This window comes from Schistocerca nitens, chromosome 7, assembly GCF_023898315.1.
Source record: "Schistocerca nitens isolate TAMUIC-IGC-003100 chromosome 7, iqSchNite1.1, whole genome shotgun sequence".
Classification (NCBI taxonomy): domain Eukaryota; kingdom Metazoa; phylum Arthropoda; class Insecta; order Orthoptera; family Acrididae; genus Schistocerca; species Schistocerca nitens.
The window spans coordinates 299,711,796-299,736,048 of record NC_064620.1 but is presented as its reverse complement, the minus strand read 5'-3'; positions in this window follow the sequence as shown (position 1 = coordinate 299,736,048).

Sequence of the window (24,253 nt, the reverse complement as noted above, 5' to 3'; positions counted from 1 at the left end):
AATCAGGACTGCATACGACCGAGGCACACAGGGCCAACACCCGGCATCATGGTGTGGGGAGCGATCTCCTACACTGGCCGTACACCACTGGTGATCGTCGAGGGGACACTGAATAGTGCACGGTACATCCAAACCGTCATCGAACCCATCGTTCTACCATTCCTAGACCGGCAAGGGAACTTGCTGTTCCAACAGGACAATGCACGTCCGCATGTATCCCGTGCCACCCAACATGCTCTAGAAGGTGTAAGTCAACTACCCTGGCCAGCAAGATCTCCGGATCTGTCCCCCATTGAGCATGTTTGGGACTGGATGAAGCGTCGTCTCACGCGGTCTGCACGTCCAGCACGAACGCTGGTCCAGCTGAGGCGCCAGGTGGAAATGGCATGGCAAGCCATTCCACAGGACTACATCCAGCATCTCTACGATCGTCTCCATGGGAGAATAGCAGCCTGCATTGCTGCGAAAGGTGGATATACACTGTAGTAGTGCCGACATTGTGCATGCTCTGTTGCCTGTGTCTATGTGCCTGTGGTTCTGTCAGTGTGATCATGTGATGTATCTGACCCCAGGAATGTGTCAATAAAGTTTCCCCTTCCTGGGACAATGAATTCACGGTGTTCTTATTTCAATTTCCAGGAGTGTATTTCAAACGCCTACAATTACTTACCTAGTAATGAGGTATGCGTCCATAACTCATCTCACTAAGGCACTAGGGTGCTGAACACATATTTTGAAGTAGTCGAGCGCGAAGTGTAATACGTATGTCACGGCTAGACAGAATTTGCTTCAAATACCATTAGGGAACAGATGCTAGCATTACGGAAATGATAATAGACTTTAACACAAATGTAACCAGCGTTTAACAAGACTAAATCTACATCACTTATAACTTGCATTTCTAAGGAAATTTCTGCGAAAAACGTGTGACGTATAAAAACAACTCAAAAGAAAGTGTATTAGTTTTCAACTAATAGTAATTATGGAAAAGAAAGTGCATACGGTTTGTACTGGGGACGCTATTAGCTGAAAATGTAAAAAAATGTCGACCTTCGTAATCACGGCTACAGATACCGAACTAAATGAAAGATATGGTAAGACATGTTTCGCAGGAAAAGATCTTAATGTTGGGGAATACTGAAGGCACAAAGAGAAGAGGGTGGCAAAGGGTGAGGTCAATAGTTGGACTACGGATTCCAACCAGAAAAGTCTGAGGGAGATAATGCACGACAGAAGAAATGGACGTGCTTTAGTTCATGGGGTCACAGATAGTCGGAATCGACTAAATGACTAGAGAGGGAAAAGAGGGGAATTTGTGTTAACACCGTCCGGATGTTAACTAACTGCTACTGATAGTTACTAAAAGTACATTCGCCACAAGTTACATCTGTGTGTTCCTTCGAGACTCGAATCCCGACATCTGTCTATTGTGGGTAGTCTTTCCACAAAAGGGCAATACGGGAACAATATTTTCTTTTCTAAGTGAATATTCCACATTAGAAGAACTCCTAATTCGTCCCTCGAGGTACATGTAGAAGTTAAGGGATATACAAAACTGGAGTCAGTTCACGAAGCACACATACGTGGTGGTGGCAGTCAGACGCTAGACAATTTTTTAGAGTCGTTGCGATACAGAGCAGAAGTACTGTCCGAAACAACGTTACTGATGCGCAACTGTATATTTTGGGGTGAAAGGAATGGAAAGTAAACGGATGGGAAAGAGATAGGAAGGAAGTAATGACGGCAACCATTCGACATAACAGACATCTTTCATATCTATAATGATGTGCAACTATTTCCAGGTCATGCATGTTCCATTTCCCTGATACTACACAAATAAAGCTAATGCGTGCCCCGACTCATGAAATGTTTGTAGGCTGCTATCGGGAACCAGTATCTGTATGACTGAGATTTTAATGAAAAGTTGTTAGATTGGCGCCACTTTGAGACCAAGTGTACTGTGCTGACGGTTAATCGTCGTCGATGTCTGGTAGATCCAACCTAATACGATCACGATGCTAACAGGAAGCACGTGGCACTGCAGCTTCCATTGAGAAAACCCCACAGTTCCAGGCGCTGAGCCGGAACTTGAAACTGCACCTATCGTCTCATCTTAGTCGCTAACTGTTGGCACACAAAATGACCTAGAATCTCTGTGAAGGAAAGTTTCTGGATATTACTTATGATGCACTAGACTAAAATGTCGTTTCAAATGAGATCTACACAAAACACACAGTTATTTCACTTTAATCATGAGTAAATAGGTTTCCCCCTGTGGTTAGCATCCCCTCCATCACACACTTGCCGTAGAAAACCCTAGTGCACTTATAGTTAGCACAAGAAAGACAAAGAGACAAATTTTCGATAAAAGTGCGAAATAAGTAGATGTAAATATCCGGCAGTGTTCGCTGGTATGTTCAGCGGGGTTCTTTCGCGCACAATGGCCCCTTTAGTTACGAATAAGTAAGAGGTGTGCGCATGTGTTGTAGAATGTCGGTGACGGGTGCATCTAGGGGTATGGTGTCATCGGTTTGTAGTCATATGTAACGGCATTTTATTACAATGTACAAGCATCCACAGTTGCTAGTTTTGGCCATCGATTTTCATCAAGATCATCTTGAGTCCCACCTGAGTATCGTTGTTTATTTTTTTAGAAAAAAGATGTGAGCCCCTTCAGGAGACTGAGAAATCCACACCTCCCGTGATACACATAGCGTACGGTCATAGGTTGTCCAAGGTTCCGCGTCCATTGATTCATCTTTTGACTGAGGCGTCTTTTTTTAACTTTATAAATAAAACAAAAAAATTGCGTAATGTTTGCTTATTAGTCTTCAGTACGAGAGAAAGCCCTGAGAGCGATGCATTTAAATATCTTACTACATCTGTGATGCCACCTTCACATAAAAAGCAATAAAACAACATCTAGAAAAATACGCACATGTATAGCGGCTATACCACCGAGCGAGGTCGTGCAGTAATTATCACACTAGACTCGCATTCGGGAGGATGAGGGTTCAAACCCGCGTCCGGCCATCCTGATTTAGGTTTTCCGTGATTTCCCTAAATCGCTCCAGGCAAATTCCGGGATGGTTCCTTTGCAAGGGCACGGCCGACTTCTTTCCCATCCTTCCCTAAACCGATGGGACCGATGACCTGGCCGTTGGTCCCCTACCACAAATCAACCAACCAACCAACCACTTTGCTACACCCGTCAAAAGCGTGAAAAAACTTTCACCACAACTGCCTCTACTGACCCTCAGCTGAGGCTGCTTGCCGTAATATCGTGGCCTTTGACGTCATTCCTTTGACGTCAAACCCCACGTCATCAGAATCACTGTTATGAAACAAATTGAACTAGACACTGCCGGAAAAAAACATCACCCTCAAGGATAAGGACACTTTATAGAGAAGTCTGGTGATAGGTGGTTCATCATTGTAGGACTCTATGAGAATAAATTCATACCGAATGAGACACACATGCCACAGAAAAGAGTCACAAGCAGTCGCACGGTCGGTCCAATACACAGAGTACCTCTCTCCTCGCACTCCTCCCCCACCTATCACCATCTTAGGCATGTATTCCCTCATGCAAACGACCATAAAGGTGCCGAATGGCATCCTGCTCTAGAATATCCAAAATCTTGCACATTTTCTGGCAGTTCGACAAAGCCCTTGGAGAACTAGTATGTTCGCACTTCATCATGTCCCTTCCTTGTTTATTTGGCGAGAGATCTGGTGATCTTGCTAGACAGGGTAGTTACTGTACACCTCTAGGAGCAGGTTGCGTCACCGCAGCCGTACGTGGACGTATACTGTCGTGCTGAAAATGCACGTCACCTTCCTTTTGAAAAGATAGCAATAGCATGGGGATGATAGCCACTGCAATGTCGAAGGCACTGGTTAGTTTACTCTGTAGAAACACCAATTGTGACTGCGAGTTGTAATTGATGACCCTCCACACCATGAAGCTTGTGATGGGCCCCATGCACCGTGGGTGGACGCACTATGGAATAGGCAACTCACTTAGTCTACGAAACACACGTGCACGTCCATCACAGACAGAACCTACTCGCATTTCTGAAGAAAACAGGGCACCATTCCGCTCTCCAGTCGACACTTTCACGACAGCAGAGTAGCCACGATTGGTGGTGTCGTGGTGTCAGTGGTAGCCTGATCAGAGGCGACACTGGCGTTAATCCTGGTGCTAGCTGTCGGTTCCTAATCTTTCCTGATGACACAGAAAGTGCCCGGATTTTCTCCCTGGGTGATTTTCGTTCGGCCACCGATACTCGAACAATGAGTCGATCTAGATGTGCGTCTGTACCACGCAAATGTCTGCAGATACGGTACTGTTCCAAGACCAATGTTAAAAGGTACAACACACCACATATTCATTCTGCTCAACATCTGCAGCAATCCGTCGATACGACCATACAGTTTCGGGCAGGCCCACGATATGACCCCCTTCAAATAGCAGAAGTTGTTCATGAGTAGATACTTGTCACTGTGGCATGATTGTACAGTACAATGAATATTGCAAGCACTGTTCACCTCTGAACTCCGCATAGGTATTGCCTGCAAAGTCAAGCCTGAGGGTGCAAAAACAGTCCTCCAGAGTGCCATCTGTTCGCCTATGGTCGTGACAAATAAATCACTTCAAATGGCTCTAAGCACTATGGTACTTAACATCTAAGGTCATCAGTCCCCTAGACTTAGAACAATTAAGCCTAACTAACCTAAGGACACAACACACATCCATGCCCGAGGCAGGATTCGAACCTGCGACCGTAACAACAGCGCGGTTCCAAACTGAAGCGCCTAGAACCGCTCGGCCACAACGACCGGCAATGAATCACTATCACTGCAGCTCCTCAGTATGCTCACATTACTCCCAGGTGCCACTGAGCACAGTGCTTGAGATTATTACAGTTTTTTCCGGCAGTGTACATAATTTTATGCTGATGACTAATTATGTGGATAATTCACTGCATCCAAATTACATTAAGAGTCCCTCACAAAGTGCCGATATTGCCCGTATGCAAATCGCGTGTAGACTGAACTGCGTTCAAGGCTGATTAAAGGACTAGAAATATGCAAAAAAAAAAAAACTCGAAAAATTCCATAATGAAAAAAATGTTATTATGACGTACGTAAAATGATTCTATTTTATCAGAGGATTGCGAAATTGATACTGGATTTTCTCCAGCAATTAATTAAAAATGTTATCGACGTATCTTCATTAATGTTTTAATTAATTCATTGCCACTAAATATCGTCTTCTGTGTACCAGAAGCGATACATTTTGACCTCATAATTCGATGTAAGACGCTTGTTCTAGAAGCTTTACTAAAATGTGCCAGACTGAGGATGAGCAAATAATCATCGTATTGGAGAAGGAATTTCCTGTTGACATTTTTTACCTGTAATCGTGATTTACATTTCTGTTGTCATAAAACGCATTCCAGTATTATTTCACGACATATAGGCCTCAAAAAATCTGCTACATCACTGTTGATTACGAAGTGGCTCTGACTTCCATGTTGATAAATCTCGGTATAATTTCTAATAGAGAAACTAAACATGAGAATTAGAACCACACGAAAAAGACTATAAAGACTTTACAACTAAAAAGACGGTATGGAAAGGGACAGATAATTTCATGTACTTATTATGAAAAGACCGAAAGCGTTTGTTTTGTCACGTTAGAAGCTACTTTTATGGCGGGGAATTTGATATGAAGCATTCCATTTGGAACAGATGGAGTGATTGAAATCTGTCACGGATTTTTGGAGAGAGCGGCGAATTCAAAAAATCATATCACAGTCTCCACTTTAGCTACGACAAGCAGTGTATTCTCATGTGTATACTACTGGTACTATACTCAAGCATAAATACTTGCTCGGGGAACAGGATTCATATCCGTGCCCGGATTCACCTAAATCGCTTATGGCTATTGCGGGAACGGTTCTTTGGAAGGACATAGCCGATTTCATTCCCAGTCTTATCCCAGTCCGAGTTTGTGCTCCATCGCTAAGACTCTAGTCTTCGATCGGACTTAAGCAGACTAGTAAGCGAATAAGTGTAAAAAATTCATTGTTTTAATTTTACTGTTAAAAATTCTCTGTAGTGTTTTTAACAAGAAAAATTTTATTTCGAGGAACTTGTACCGAAGTGATCCCCAAGATTAGAGAAAATTAAAATTGTATGCACACATGATTACACCATTTTTGTCATGCAGACAGCTTTTTAAAACCAAGATTTTGTCTCATATGTTTGTTTTCCATGACTTTTTCGTCTCTAATGTCTGAGTGGCACAAAAGTGTTAGAGAAGTAATTACGTTGTAAGACTAAAAATCTAAACGAATGTGTATATGGGAACGGGTACTAACAACTCTTCTGGTAGAACTAAAGACTTTGAAAACAGGTGTGATTGATACTCTGGTATGTTTCAGTGATGGTGCAGTGTCAAGGTTTAAGGTGATGGAACTGATGGGAGTGCCTGGTGGACAAAATCTTCGAAGCAGAGAAATCAGTTTTGGAAGGCACGAAAGAAACAAAAACAAGTAGAAGTTTGAGAAAGAAAAGGGAAGGGGAGAGAGAGAGAGAGAGAACAACACCAGCATCAAGGTAAATATGAATGTGAGGTGTGTTAGCGTTATGCTGGGTAGGTAGAGAAACAAGTTTTAATTTTAACTTTAACTTGAATTTCCCGGAAACACACTTTTCTGATGTTGTGGTGCACACTTGTTAGAGCTGTTTAAGATAGAGGGCTGAAATTTTGTGCACTGTCTTAAAACACATTTAACTAAAAGTTACTACTCTTGTGACTTAAATTTGAAAATTAAATACTTTTAAAGACAAACCAGCAGTCAATTAATGAATTTTTTGATAATCACTATTAAGAAGAATTTGAACCGTTAATATCTGATAGCAATATCAATTAAAAAACTGTTTTATAGATAATAGTGTAAAGAACCTTCATAAAAAATCGAGCTTCCACTTTGTTTTTATTTCGAGATATGTGTACCTATGCTGTACATTTATAATCAACCTGCTTTATTTCACACGCAAGACAAAATGCAATTCAGAAAATAAGAGCCCAAAATTGTGGTTTGTACATAAAAATGTTCCCAAATAATATGTTAAAAGATGGAAAGCACTGTATGTGCTGACAACTCTTATTCTTTGAGCTACACTATTTAGAAAACTGACAATTTTTTCAAGTTTTCCTCTTGCGTTCGTGAACCAGTCCCCAAGAGCGCACTTGCATGGAAAAGAGTAATGAGATTATTATCTGACAATACATGTCCACACTGCAACAACGCAATTTACTGTGTCTTCATTTTTGTTCAGGCATGGATGCCAATGAAACCACTTAAGGCACCCTGAATCAAAGAAACAAAACAGTTTTTCCCTATTCGAATAATACGCTTACTAGCAAACATACTCTCGCACCATCCGGCAATCGGAGATGAACGTGTCACCTTCATCTGGTAAGCGCAAATTCGTTCACCATGAACTTGATTCGAATGCGCATGGAATATGCTGAAGTCGCGTTCTGTCCGCCCGTATACCGTTTTATCCCACGTACACAGTACATCAGTCCAAAAGTAATGCTGAATGGTGAGTGAGTTTTCTCCAACAATCTCTTCTGATCCGTTTCCAGAAAAAGAGAATGCTTCTCTACATTGGTTCGGCGAAGAGCGAAGGAAATGAAGTGATGCGAAATGACGAGAAATTTTTTGCCGACCCGGTGACACGAGCAGGCGGGAAATTAATTTCTGGGAAAGGGGTCGCAGAATGAAAGGTTTGCGCTTTAATCTCCTTAAGAGCAGGTCCCCCTGCTCCCACGTCGGTCTATTGCTGGCTTTTGTAATGAAGTCGGCCGGTAATGCAGGCGCAAAACCGCGTAGTGAATCGTGCGGCCGCCGCCTAACAGGTCGCTGTTCCGCCGAGTGCACGCAAGTGGCGAACTTCGCGTCTGCGTTTCCGTTGCTTTCAAATAACCTTGCGCCGGAAGCAATGACGCTAAATTAAAGTGTACGCAAAGTGATGAAGACACGTGGAAGGGTGTAAACAAAAGGGAGCTACACAAAACATGCGTTTCGTGGCACTAACTTCTCTGGAAAACTATCTTTGGCTTTGAGCAACAATGTACGTTTGCTCTTCCGAAGTAATTACGAGTGAATCTGGAGTCATACTGTGGTGTTAAAAAGACCAAAAGACAGACACGAAGCGGCCAAGCATTTAAGACGTGATGGAATAGCCTTTTCACCGTTTAGAAATGAGACCTCCCTCGAATTTTTAACACCAAACTGTGTTCCTCTTCTGCCTAATAATTTAATCCTGGATGTAGTCTGGTCATATTCATCAACCCGTTTCTTGTTTTTAGTAAGATCAAATTGAATTTATTGCTCATCTTCCCTGTTAGAAAGTAGAGCTAATATAGGGCCATAAGCAATTTGGAATACCAGTTACTGTAGTAAAGGTTGTTTGGACTAGAGTTGCACAAAAATATTTGTTTATATTTCAGTACCTATTAAATTTTACAACTTTATTTACCCACCGTTGTACACAAGAGCTCATACGTTTTTATGCACTTTGGTACAGATCAATATGGGCACTGTTTGTAGCTCGAGATATAACGAAACGGTACTTCACTTCTCGCCACATGATCATAAGCGTGACAGGTGTTATGGGCTCTACTGCGACGTAGATTGGTTGTCTTAACTGTAGCATCTCTCGAATCTTTGTTCTGAAAACAATGTCCTTGATAAACTCCTATGCATTCAGTTCCAGCGGAGTCAGATCAGGAGACCGAGGGAGCCTGGCAATGGGACTGTACCTTCTGATCCAATGCTCAGGAAACGCCTCATGACAGTGGGGTGGGGCACCATCCTGCTCAAAAATGACGTAGGGAGACCTCTGCAGAACTGCACATTTCGCCAAAATGTCGAGATAGGTGTGCCATGCCACTGACACGCATGCGCCAAGCGACTCCACGTCGTTGATGACATGGTGAGGATCATAACTTGGAGAATGTCTCTACCGGTTGCGTATTTACCCAACAACATAAAATGTGGAGTCCTTCTACGGTATATTGATAATTTTCACTTATGGACCGTCTGACAGCAACTGAATAAAACACAATTTTAGTGCCATACGCGTTTCGCCTTTATTTTCTGCAAGGCATCATCAGTGGCCTGGAATATGTACATATGTTAGCTATTTTATTTACATTTTTTGTCACTGTGCCTATAGGTTAGAAACAGTTCTAGTGGTTGGTATTTCCTATTAAGTAGTAATGTTTTGAACTGTACTTACAGGTTGCGTAGGCAGTGTCTTACATATTACGCTCCTGTTGCATTTTTGGTGTTGTTCTTCTTCCTATGAGCGCCAATTTGCTGTTTTTTCCGCATTCCACAGCACTAAGCACTGAGCGCTTGTTTTAATGCAATGTTTTGGTTTCTGTTGCCGACTGTCGAATGTTTTTGCCAAAGATCGAATATTACTGCCAAACTTATGAGTAACTATTGAAGTATCTGTGGTCTGTTCGTGTATGCATTTGTGTGTGTGTGTGTGTGTGTGTGTGTGTGTGTGTGTGTGTGAGTGAGTGTTTTTTGGTGTCGTATTAATTTAATTTAATTTAATTTAATTGTATTTATTTATTTTTGTTTTTGTCCTGTGTATGTGTTTTGGTGTAATATATTTTTTTTTTTTTTTTTTTTTTTGTGCTGTGTGTGTGTGTGTGTGTGTGTGTGTGTGTGTGTCTGTATTTTGGTGTTATGTAATTTTTTTTTTTTTTTTTTTTTTTTTTTTTTTTTTTTATACAAATGCAAGAAAACTTCCACATCCAGAAAGCCATAGCAGAAAACAAACATGTGATAAATGAACAAACACACATCAACACAGGCTCCCTACTACACTTAATAAAGGAAATGATAAAATAATATATAACACACACACACACACACACATATACAAAGCCCCCCCCTCAAAAAAAAAAAAAAAAAAAAAAAAAAAAAAAAAAAAAAAAAAAAAAATTACATAACACCAAAATACAGACACACACACACACACACACACACACACACACACAGCACAAAAAAAAAAAAAAAAAAAAAAAAAAATATATATATTACACCAAAACACATACACAGGACAAAAACAAAAATAAATAAATACAATAAAATTAAATTAAATTATATTAATACGACACCAAAAAACACTCACTCACACACACACACACACACACACACACACACACACACACACAAATGCATACACGAACAGACCACAGATACTTCAATAGTTACTCATAAGTTTGGCAGTAATATTCGATCTTTGGCAAAAACATTCGACAGTCGGCAACAGAAACCAAAACATTGCATTAAAACAAGCGCTCAGTGCTTAGTGCTGTGGAATGCGGAAAAAACAGCAAATTGGCGCTCATAGGAAGAAGAACAACACCAAAAATGCAACAGGAGCGTAATATGTAAGACACTGCCTACGCAACCTGTAAGTACAGTTCAAAACATTACTACTTAATAGGAAATACCAACCACTAGAACTGTTTCTAACCTATAGGCACAGTGACAAAAAATGTAAATAAAATAGCTAACATATGTACATATTCCAGGCCACTGATGATGCCTTGCAGAAAATAAAGGCGAAACGCGTATGGCACTAAAATTGTGTTTTATTCAGTTGCTGTCAGACGGTCCATAAGTGAAAATTATCAATATACCGTAGTATTACGCGCAACTGAGGAGGACAGGACCACAAAAGTTGAAGGTGGAGTCCTTCCGTTATGAGAATTTATTTGTGTACACTTCTAGTCAGGACAGCCTGTGTAATACATGCAAAGAGCTGCACTTTGTTACTCTGCAGATGTATAATAATTTGTGCTTTACTTAATTCCCATACTGTCAATCCGCAGCTATTACCTATATAATACGGAAGTTTATCGGTCAACTCTCGACTAATGATGTTGTTGTTGTGGTCTTCAGTCCTGAGACTGGTTTGATGCAGCTCTCCATGCTACTCTATCCTGTGCAAGCTTCTTCATCTCCCAGTACTTACTGCGATCTACATCCTTCTGAATCTGCTTAATGTATTCATCTCTTGGTCTCCCTCTACGATTTTTACCCTCCACGCTGCCCACCAATGCTAAATTTGTGATCCCTTGATGCCTCAGAACATGTCCTACCAACCGGTCTCTTCTTCTTGTCAAGTTGTGCCACAAACTCCTCTTCTCCCCAATTCTATTCAATACCTCCTCATTAGTTATGTGATCTACCCATCTATTCTTCAGCATTCTTCTGTAGCACCACATTTCGAAAGCTTCTATTCTCTTCTTGTCGAAACTATTTATTGTCCATGTTTCACTTCACTACACTCCATACAAATAATTTCAGAAACGACTTCCGGACACTTAAATCTATACTCGATGTTAACAAATTTCTCTTCTTCGGAAATGCTTTCCTTGCCATTGTCAGTCTACATTTTATATCCTCTCTACTTCGACCATCATCAGTTATTTTGCTCCCCAAATAGCAAAACTCCTTTACTACTTTAAGTGTCTCATTTCCTAATCTAATTCCCTCAGCATCACCCGACTTTATTCGTCTACATTCCATTATCCTCGTCTTGCTTTTGTTGATGTTCATCTTATACCCTTCTTTCAAGACACTGTCCATTCCGTTCAACTGCTCTTCCAAGTCCTTTGCTGTCTCTGACAGAATTACAATATCATCGGTGAACCTCAAAGTTTTTATTTCTTCACCATGGATTTTAATTCCTACTCCGAACTGTTCTTTTTTTTCTTTACTGCTTGCTCAATATACAGATTGAATAACATCGGGGAGAGGCTACAACCCTGTCTCACTCCCTTCCCAACCACTGCTTTCCTTTCATGCCCCTCGACTCTTATAACTGCCATCTGATTTCTGTACAAATTGTAAATAGCCTTTCGCTCCCTGTATTTTATCCCTGCCATCTTCAGAATTTGAAAGAGAGTATTCCAATCAACATTGTCAAAAGCTTACTCTAAGTCTACAAATGCTAGAAACGTAGGTTTGCCTTTCCTTAATCTTTCTTCTAAGATAAGTCGTAGGGTCAGTATTGCCTCACGTGTTCCAACATTTCTAAGAAATCCAAACTGATCTTCCCCGAGGTCGGCTTCTATCAGGTTTTCCATTCGTCTGTAAAGAATTCGCGTTAGTATTTTGCAGCCATGACTTATTAAACTCATAGATCGGTAATTTTCACGTCTGTCAACACCTGCTTTCTTTGGGATTCGAATTGTTATATTTTTCTTGAAGTCTGAGGGTATTTCGCCTGTCTCATACATCTTGCTCACAAGATGGTAGAGTTTTGTCGGAAGTGGCTCTCCCAAGGCTGTCAGTAGTTCTAATGGAATGTTGTCTACTCCGGGGGCCTTGTTTCGACTCAGGTCTTTCACTGCTCTGTCAAATTCTTCACCGCAGTATCTTATCTCCCATTTCATCTTCATCTACATCCTCTTCCATTTCCATAATATTGTCCTCAAGTACATCGCCCCTGTATAGACCCTCTATATACTCCTTCCACCTTTCTGCTTCCCCTTCTTTGCTTACAATTGGTTTTCCATCTGAGCTCTTGATATTCATGCAATTGGTTCTCTTTTCTCCAAAGGTCTCTTTAATTTTCCTGTAGGCGGTATCTATCTTACCCCTAGTGAGAGAAACCTCTACATCCTTACATTTATCCTCTAGCCACCCCTGCTTAGCCATTTTGCACTTCCTGTCGATCTCATTTTTGAGACGTTTGTATTCCTTTTTGCCTGCTTCATTTACTGCATTTTTATATTTTCTCCTTTCATCAATAAAATTCAATATTCCTTCTGTTACCCAAGGGTTTCTGCTAGCCTTCGTCTTTTTACCTGTTTGATCTTCTGCTGCCTTCACTATTTCATCCCTCAAAGCTACCCATTCTTCTTCTACTGTATTTCTTTCCACCATTCCTGTCAATTGTTCCCTTATGCTCTCCCTGAAACCCTGTACAACCTCTGATTCTTTCAGTTTATTCAGGTCTCATCTCCTTAAATTGCCACCTTTTTGCAGTTTCTTCACTTTTAATCTACAGTTCATAACCAATAGATTGTGGTCAGAGTCCACATCTGCCCCTGGAAATGTGTTACAATTTAAAACCTGGTTCCTAAATCTCTGTCTTACTAATGATAAAAAAATAAAATTTTCTTTTCTTCTTCCATGCGAACTAGTGTCAAATTTAAACATAACATTTTCATGACGCTTTGTCTAGAGCATGGCCTTCTCCCACACAATTTCTTATCAACACGACTCTCCGTCAGGTCATCAGCAGATATCACATTGTTGTAATTTCTGAATTTCTGACCTTAGGTAAATAAACCTCCAGTAGTTCCAAACACGGTTTCATGAACTTAATTTAGTCTGAGCGAGATGCCACAAGCGTACGCGGAACTAGAGAGGAATAGTATTGTGTAAACAGCATGCACCCTTGTTTTCACCAGTTGACAAACACGAATCTTGGCCAATGTTGCAGTGTTCACAAATTAAACAAACAGATTCAAACGACAAGGTTAATTAATTTGTTGAAACTGTTAGGTAACTAATGTTTTACTTTATTGTTCCTTTTACCTGCTACTTCTCGAGTGGCAAGGCGCTTTTGTTACCTTGCCCGGCCTTCCTGCGATCCACAGTTGCAACTTCCAAGTAATCTATGCACTCGAAAAGTCTAGTAAACTTGCGCTGTGACTCTTTCGATTCATGATTTTTTTTAACTGAAAATATAACTGAAGTAATAATTACCGCACCGATGTTAATTTTGAAAAATTTGACAGTTTCGTGACATCTGTTCAAACTGTAATAAATTATGCGAAACGTTTGGTGGATTGATTGAGGTCGCCATAAATGAACCATTAGTTTTCACTAATGCTCCACTTTCAACGTCACCTATCTTCCATATATTATTTTTATTCTCCATTAAACAGCAGTGCTACCCCACTGGGGCGGCTGCCTGAAACGATCAAGTCTGCACCGGCCGGAGTGGTCGAGCGCTTCTAGGCGCGTCAGTCTGGAAATGCGCGACCGCTACGGTCGCAGGTTCGAATCCTGCCTCGGGCATGGATGTGTGTGATGTCCTTAGGTTAGTTAGGTTTAAGTAGTTCTAAGTTCTAGGGGCATGATGACCTCAGGTGTTAAGTCCCATAGTGCTCAGAGCCATTTGAACCATTTTTGATAAAGGCTACCAGCCTTGCTAGCGAGGCAAAGGCGGAGCTCGTTATCTGTAGCATGATCGAAAGGATCGACTACGGAGGCTCAGACGTGCTGTGACCCTGTTGGCTGCATATTCTTCGACTTGTGCAATAGGGTGGTTGATTTTCGGGTCCACAAAGTAGGTCATGGGTCCACTACGCAAATGAATCGGTACTCGGCAGCAGGGAATGTGTGGAGAGGACTGGGCGATTTTTACGTTAGAGACCTTTGGAATCTACGGAAAGTGCATCAGTCTAAAAGAATGCAGTGCAAACACAGGAAGATGAAGGACCTAGCAACAATGGTTACAGCAGTTCTAAATTGTCGTAGCTGTGTTGGGACCAGAGCTCCAACCGCCTACAGAAATCACTGAAGCTCAAATCGTTAAAGCTATGGAAAGCTGTCGAAAACCGGAGATAACTTCAGCCGAAATTTTGACAGAGTACCTAATCGTGTTCAAAAAGGACAGATTACATACCGTTGGTGGTAGTTTACCTTGTAGTGTAACTAATATAGATGCTTCCTGTGAGTTAGCATGGGCAGAGGTCATACTTAACAACCTGAATAAATTAATAATTGGTTCCTATCATCGACTCCCTGCCTCCACGATACATATGATAGAGTTGCTAAAACAGTTCAAAGGAAACTTGAGCACCATGTCAAACACATGCCACTCATACAATTATAGTTGGTGGTGACTTAACGTTCCCTCGATATGTTGACGACAATACATGTTTAAAGACGATGATAAGAATAAAACGTCATCCGAAATCGAACTGAATCCTGTCGCAGAAAACTATTTTGAACTGTTAGTTCAGGACCCCACTAGAAATGTAAATAGTTGCGAAAACATACTTGATCTCTTAACAACAAATAACCCTGAGCAAATAGCGTCATGACGGATACAGAGATTACCGACCACAAATTTGTTGTAGTGAGACTGAATACCGTAACATCTAAACACATCAAGAAAACGAAAACTACATCTATTTAGAAAAAAATACATAAATATTCGCTCCTAGGAAGGAGTCTTCACCTCTTCCAATCTGACTAAGTAAGCGTAGAGCAGATGTAGTATAAATTCAAAGAAACAGCACGATGACAATTGAGAGGTATACACCACATAAATTATGTAGAAGTGATACTGATCCCCCATGGTACACAAAAAAGGTCAGAATACTGTTGCAGAAGCATCGAGAAAAGCATTACAAATTTAAAAGAACGCAACACTCCGAAGACTGTGGAGGTTTAACAGAAATCCGAAATATAGCGCGAACTTCAATGCGACATCCTTCCCATAGCTCCCACAGCGAAACTCTGTCTTGAAATTTGGAACTAAACCCAAAGAGATGTTGATCGTATGTAAAGTGCAACCGGCAAGACGCAGTCAACATCATTACTGGGCGATAACAATGGTGATGTTATTGATAACAGTATCTCTAAAGAAGAGTTACTAAACACGTTTCTCCGAAATTTCTTCACATAAGATTCCAGAATTCTAACCAAGAACAACTGCCAACATAAGGAACTTAGAAGTAGGTGTCCTAGGTGTAGCGAAGCAGCTTAAAATACTTAAGAAAGGCAAAGCTTCCGGTCTATATTGTATACCAGTCAGAATAGTTTCAGAATATGCTGGTACAATAGGTCCACATTCATCTGTTATGTACAATCTCTCGCTCGTCGAAAGATTAACGTGAAAGACTGAAAATTTATGCAAATCAGACCAATACCCTAGAATGGAAATGAGAGTAACCGCTAAGTTCCAAGCCCACTACAGTAACGTCATTTTGCAGTACGATTTTGGAATGTATACTGTGTTCGAACATTATGACAAACTTCGAAGGAAACTATTTATTGTCAGACAGCCAACACGAAGTCTCAAAATATGTTGTTGTGAAACAATGTGAAACACAACCAGGTCTTTTTTCTCGCGAAATATTGAGTGCTATCGACAAGAGATGCCAAACTGATTACATATTTCTAGATTTTCAGAAGGCTTTTGAAACGGTTCCTTACAAGAGACTTCTAATCAAATTGCTTGCGTACAGAGTGTCATTGCCGGCCGGTGTGGCTGAGCGATTCTAGGCGCTACAGTCTGGAGCCGCGCGACCGCTACAGTCGCAGGTTCGAATGCTGCCTCGGGCTTGGATGTGTGTGATGTCCTTAGGTTAGTTAGGTTTAAGTAGTTCTAGCGGACTGATGACCTCAGAAGTTAAGTCCCATAGTGCTCAGAGCCATTTGAACCATTTTTTGACAGAGTGTCATGTCAGCTGCGCGACTGGATTCGTGATTTTCTATCAGAAAGGTAACAGTTCAGAATGACTGGCGTAAAATCGTCTAGTAAAACAGAAATAATATGTGGCGTTCCCCAAGGAAGTGTTAGTGGTCCTCTGCTGTTCCTGACCCATGTAAAATATTCATGAGACAATCCGAGCAGCACTCTTTGATTGTTTGCACATAGTGCTGTCATTTACCACCTTTTAAAGTAATCAGATGATTAAGACCAACTGAAAAATTATTCGGAGAAGATATCTGTGAAGTGCGGAAAGTGGCAATTGACTCTAAGTAATGAAAAGTGTGAAGTCATCCACACGAAAACTGAAAGGAATCCGCTAAATTTCGGTTACACGATAAAGAACAGAAGTGAAAGGCTGTTAATTCAGCTAAGTAGTTAAGGACTACAGTTGCGAATAACATAAATCAGAACCAGCACACAGATAAAATTGTGGAGAAACCGAATCAAAGACTGCAATTTATTACCACTACGTTTAGAAAATGCAACACGTCTACTAAATAGACTGCCTACGTTTGCCCATCCACTTTGAGTACTGCTGCACAGTGTAGCATCCCCACATCAGATATATCTGAAGGAGGACATCGAAAAAGCTATAAAGAGAGTGGCTCGTTTTGTATAATCGCGAAATAGGGAAGACAGTGTAACGGCTATGATATGCGAACTGGAGAGGCAACCATTAAAATGAAGGAGTTTTACGTTGCGGCAGAATCTCCTCGTTAAATTTCAGCCAAAACTTCGGTCACAAACTTTCTCCTCCGAATGCGAAAATATTTTGTTGGCATCCAACTCTATAAAATAAATGAGAGCTCTCAAGGAATGATTTTCGCTTTTCCAGCTCGCGATTCGAGAGTGGAACGGCAGAGAAATAACTCGAATGTGGTTCAATGAACCATGTGGAACACGCTTAAGTGTCAACTACAGAGTAATCATGCAGACGCAGAGACATTTTCTTCAGAAGGTGAATTGTATCCTGGCCCTGCTGGAACAGATTTTGGGAATAGTTTCTGTATTGGCATACCAAATCATTACTGGAGCTTTCTTTGAAACATTACCACTTTAGTAAACGAATGCAACACGCAAGTGCCATTTTGTTACTTTATTTTTGCAAAAAAAAATTGTGAACTTATTCAAAGAGAAATGATATTATTCGTTAATCTTGTTAATTTGCATTAAGCTTACACAATACTGGCAGTCAAATTAATCATGGAATATCGCAAAACGACCCTTTGAGGCATACAATAACATTATTGCTCGAAATATTAAGTAATTACTCTTTGTGTAAATTGCACTTTTGTGTTACTGCGCAAGTACAGAGTGATTATAGTCAGACTCTCGATTTTGAGTCAGTATAGTAGGACATATATTTACCAAATAGGCGTCCAACTTCATATGTATGATGTTCAGACTGTGCACGGAAGGATTTGCTTTAATAGTAGAGTGTAATGCCTTGACGTAAGCGCCGGTACTGATCTGGCGACGTAGTGTTGAAACAACAGCGATTGTACATGACAACTGAGTATGGAGCTATTATATCTGCATACTCTGGAAGGAACCTGACTGCTATAAATCTGGACCGGGAGCTTTGCCTTTGATAAGTATTTTAAACTGTTTCGCTACACCTAGGACATCTATTTCAAAGTTACTTAGATTGGCAGTTGTTCTTGATACGAATTCTGGAATGTTTGCTTACTGCTTCATCTTTTGTGAAGGAATTTCGGAGAGACGTGTTTAGTAACTCTGCTTCAGCGACGCCGTCATCACTAACATCACCATTATTATCGTGCAGTGACGGTATTGACTGCGTCTTACCGGTTGTACTTATCATATGACCAGATTCTGTTTTGATTTTCTTCCAAATTTCAAGACAGGGCATTAGTTCTATAATCATTTCTGTAAAACTACTGAGGGAGGCGTGTACCTCCGCCATTGCGGTGAGTGGGGTTGACATGTAAAACAATTGTACTAGTGTCGTTCAATAATTACAGCCCCCCATTCTTCAAAAAAGCCAATAATATACATAGACAGACGTCCCTGTTGGTGCTTCACATTTAATGTTTGTTCAGTGTGCCGGTGAAGTTTCGAACCGTTCTGGCAGATGTCAGAGCCGTAGTGCAGCGACGAAATGGCGTCTACATACGACTCACGTTACAAGCAGCGTGCTGTTATGGAATTCTTCTGTGCAGAAAAAGAAACCGTGGTTAACATTCATAAACGTTTGTGTGCAGTGTATGACGATGCTGTAGTTAACAGTACAGCTGGGCGATGGATAAAGTTAAGGTCTCAGGAAATGCAGAAACAGAGCTCCGTGATCAGCCATGCTCGGGACGTCCTGTCACAGCTACTGCTCCAGACACGCTGAACCGTGCGGATGCCGTAATTCGTGCCGACATGCGCATCACAGTTCGACAGTTGGCTGTACAGTTGTCGGTCAGCATTGGAAGGGCGTGTGCAATGGTCGAGACTCTCGGATATTTAAAGAGGTGCTCACGATGGGTTCCACGAATCCTCACAGCGGACGACAAGATTCAAAGAAAGGCCATTTCGTCTGAATTGTTGTAGCGTTGGAGCTCTACGAGGAACACTCTTTGAAGATGACGAGAGTGTCTGTCTTGCAGTGAAAAGATGGCTACGGCTACAGGACAAGAGCTTTTACCAGCAGGAAAGACAAGCTCTTCCACAACGTTGGAATACAGCCAGAGAACGTGATGGAGACTACGTAGAAAAATAGGACATGCTGATGTATATTGTCACCAAATTCTGACTCTTAACAATAAATATGTTCTTAGAAGAAAGATGTCGGGCATTGCTTATTGAACGACCCTCGTGTAACAGCCGGTAACAGTATGTAATAGTATCGACTCCATTCTTCCGGTGTTAGCAGGCTCATCCGTGGCAGTTTCTATAAATTTTATCCTCTACAAGTGAGAGTATGTGTGGGGTGGGGAATGCAATGGTAACGATAATGTATCTCTCTAACGACTGACCGACTGAATCAATTTCTATGAATCTTGGTACACATACCACAGGAAAAAGATACAGTGACAATAAAGCAGCCATAGCATATGGATGAGGGGGAGGATGAAAACTTCTGACTTAAAGATGTAACTCATGGAGCAATTTCAGCCAAATTTAATGTATACACATCTCGCTGTTCGTATAAAAATGCTGTGGGAATAAGATTTTTTACTTTCACTTGCAGTGGGGTGCGAATGTAGATGGACGTCCTGCAAAAGCGTACGAATGCGATCTATTGATATTTCTTTTCTGTGTTTAGCCAACTTGGAACACCTTAGAAGTATAAAACGTGACCTGTCTCATATTGCTGTTGATCAATGCATCAACCAAATCGCAAGAATGAGCACTGCAGTGAGCCAATAGTCTTGTCAGAATACGCGGACGAGGCAGCGGGCCAAAAGCTGATAGCAAATATCATTCATGCGATATTTATAAATGACAACTGAAAAGAAAACGTGCTGATTCCCCGTATTCTCATCATTGACACTGACAGTCGACTGCAGATTTCCGTTCGTCTTGCACTTCAGTGACCATGAATAAGGCAGAAGGGTCACGCTATTCAAAAGAGTGGATCGAATCTCGGAAATCCTTGCTTTCCCCTCGATCAATTATATTTTGTGTTCTCACAGTTGATAAAGCTGGGAAATGTACTTGCTTTTTCAGGCACTACAACACATGCCCGGTACACCTAGCCCCACCGGTGATAGGTGGTTCACCATTGCAGGAGTATGTGATAACGAATTCAGATCAAATTATACACACATGTCACAATAATCTGTGCCCAAACAGTTGCCACAATTCACACTATATCCCAATCTGACGACAACACTAGCGTGTAATCTCACATGCAAATCATAATGGTGCCACACTGCATCATGCAATGGATTATCCCAAGTACACCACTCTTTGTCGCAATTCGGCAATGGTTCTTGGAAGCGCTGAAGAACGAGATAGTTCCCCCTTCATAATGTCGCATACATTTTTCAATTGTCGAGAGATCTGGTGAACGGCTGGCCAGGACCGTCGATGTACGCCCCGAAGAGCAACTTGTGCCGCAGCAGCCGTGTGGAAGTGCATTGTACTGCTGAAAAAGCATATCTTCTTTCCGTCAGAGAAATGGCAGCGCACGGTGATAACAAACTGTGCAGTGTATTGATGTACCGGGCCCTAGTCACTTTTCCTTGCAGAAACAGCAAATGTGACTTGGAGTTGTATTCGATGGCTCCCACATCATGACGTTGCACTCCAGAACTGGTAGCTCGCCGCTGTATGCCACACATGTGTACGGGCATCACTCGCGCATTAACAGATCCTAGTCTCTTCTCGACGACTACTGGATGCCATTCTATTCTCCACTCGACTCTTTCCAGACACAATTGTTGGTGTTGCTGTGGTGTCAGTGGTAACATCATAGCACGCAGATGGTTCCCAAAGGTCCTTCGTGATTCAGCCGGTGCAACATAGACCAGAATTCGTCCCCGGACGATGTTTGGTAGACCATCGCTGCTCGCATAATGACTCGGTACTGACTTGCACCAGAACCTGATGTGTGGGTGTGGGTATTTTCACAAAATACGCTGAAAGCAGAGACACATTGCCGATACACAGTGTTTAACATGTCCAGCAACGTCGGTATGTCCATCTGGTCTGGAGCTGTCCCACAATGTGACCCCGTTCAATGAGTACATACCCGTCGTTGGGGAATGGTTGTAGCCTAGAATGAGAGTTGCAAATAATGTTCATCTCTGAACTCAACAAAGTTATCGCCGGCAAAGTCGAAATAGAGGGTACACAGAGACCTGGTGAACACCACCTGTTTGAATCACTAACACTATCAACACCTCGGTGTGCACATGGTATAGGCAGCTACCTCTGAACACAGCCCTTGGGGGTGTTGCATTTTTTACCGACAGTGTGTAACTTGTATTGCTGACTTCAACAATGCGTTTCAGAAACCATAGAAAACGTAGAGGATAAAGTACAACACTTCTGTGTGAACCACGGCCTAGTTGGGACGTAAATATAGTTTCTCCCTAGTTTGACACATTTCAGAGTGTAAATGTGGCGCACAGGTATAGTCAGTATGTATTTGTATTTATGTGACAACTGAAACATCATTCTTCGTTAATAACTAGCGTGTGACTTGGAGTAACAGATAAATAACAGGTTACGTCTGATTTGAAATGATGTCATCATATTATCTTCTGGTACTGAAGATGTTTACAAAAGGCAACGATAAGGCAATACATAGATAAGGCTCTATAGGCTGACAGACGGTGAATGGTACGACAAACAATCTCTCTGTACGAATAACAGATATACAATTTGAAGGACTGCTTACAAAGTCAATGTCGATACTATAAGTAGTTCCATATACTGATGTGGGGGTAATGGTGAGATTGGAGGGGAGCTGGAGTTTCATTTAGCATAATCATATTTCTTCACACACTTCCTTACATACGTTATATGCTCTCGATTTTTCACTAATGTATTTGTGTGCACTGATATTGCGGTAAGTACGTTGCGTACTCTGTGAAGAGTTAGTAAATTTGTTGGACACTTTGGTGTGGCTGTATCATAAGGAAGTTTTCCACTAAAACTGTGTACCTACTACATTAATGTTAATAGGACGAACGTTGTTGCACCTGTACGAGAGGACTCATCTGTTTAGAGTGGATCGATGTCACGGAACGACGTTTGTGGAGTGGCGCCTGTGTCGGAGGTAAACGACTTGAATCCTTGGGGTGGGAGAAACTTCTACCACTACTGTCTGGCTGCCAAAGAGGATGCCGGCGGATTGTCCGATGGCCACGTGACTGATCGTCATCGTGCTAACACCAAGTAAATCCTGATAGAAAATGTGTACTAAATTGTGTGGAACGTCTGTTTTGAATAAGCAAAGCCCCTTCTAATGGTTTGTACCTTTAAAAAAGTACTTCGTACCATGACAAACGTCACCCATCAAACGCACAAAGGTATGCGGATTCAGAACTCTTAAGTCCAGTAACAAAAAATACCCACAAATAGCGAACTCGTGTGATGCACATTCATTCATGAAAATTATTCCTCGAAACTCAGAGATGGCTTGTAACATGGTTCGCTAAATTTCCACTTCCTTTGTACAGTCGGTACTGGTGGCCCTCGGTGCACTACACACAACAGTGATCCGAATCAACGAAATGTTCTTCTAAATGTATGCCTTGCATATATCTGTACTTTGAAACAACAGTAGAAATATACTCACTAAAAGCAAGCCAATTAAACAATGTAAAAACACGTAAAGTTAAGAATTTAATTGAAACTAAATTCCGTCCGAACAGGCCTTGGATGGCCCAGCGGGACCGACCGGCCGCCATGTCATTCTCAGCCCACAGTCGTCACTAGATGCGGATGTGGAGGGGCATGTGGTAAGCACCCCTCCCCCAGCCGTTTGTCAGTTTACGAGACCGGAGTCGCTACTTGTCAATCAAGGTCTCACAAGGGCTGAGTACAGCCCCCCGTACCAACAGCTCTCGGCAGACTGGATGGTCACCCATCTAAGTGCTAGCCAAGCCCGACAGCGCTTAACTTCGGTGATCTGACTGGAACCGGTGTTACCAATGCGGCAAGAGTATGATCTACATACAAAAATCAGAATGTGTCCACGTGTGTCTCAGGTGATACCTGGTCTGCAATTCCCTCTCCAGTCGACTTCCGCTCTAATATCCACTCGTGGTCTGCGGAGGGTGAAAGTTCCTCAGAGAAGCTTATCCTCCGCGTACCAACTTCTCAAAACCACCCTTTGTCTACATAACGAACGATCTGCACAGATGACTTCTCGGGCCACGAACAAATATTTTAGTATTGGCAAACGCCCTACCCTAGACCCAAAGAAAGTCCGCCCCGGGTTGCTGAGTGGTCAACACGACAGAATGTCAATCCTAAGGGTCCGGGTTCGATTCCCGGCTGCGTCGGAGATTTTCTCCCCACAGGGACTGAGTGTTGTGTTGTCCTAATCATCATCATTTCATCCCCATCGACGCGCAAGTTGCCGAAGTGGCGTCAAATCGAAAGACATGCACCCGGCGAACGGTCTACCCGGCGGGAGGCCCTAGTCACCCGACATTTACGAGGTGCATTCAAGTTCTAAGGCCTCCGACTTTTTTCTAATTAACTACTCACCCGAAATCGATGAAACTGGCGTTATTTCTCGACGTAATCGCCCTGCAGACGTACACATTTTTCACAACGCTGACGCCATGATTCCATGGCAGCGGCGAAGGCTTCTTTAAGAGTCTGTTTTGACCACTGGAAAATCGCTGAAGCAATAGCAGCACGGCTGGTGAATGTGCGGCCACGGAGGGTGTCTTTCATTGATGGAAAAAGCCAAAAGTCACTAGGAGCCAGGTAAGGTTAGTAGGAAGCATGAGGAATCAATTCAAAGTTGTTATCAAGAAGAAACTGTTGCGTAACATTAGCTCGATGTGCGGGTGCCTTGTCTTGGTGAAACAGCACCCACGCAGCCCTTGCTGGACGTTTTTGTTGCAGAGCAGGAAGGAATTTGTTCTTCAAAACATTTTCGTAGGATGCACCTGTTACCGTAGTGCCCTTTGGAACGCAATGGGTAAGGATTACGCCCTCGCTGTCCCAGAACATGGACACCATCATTTTTTCAGCACTGGCGGTT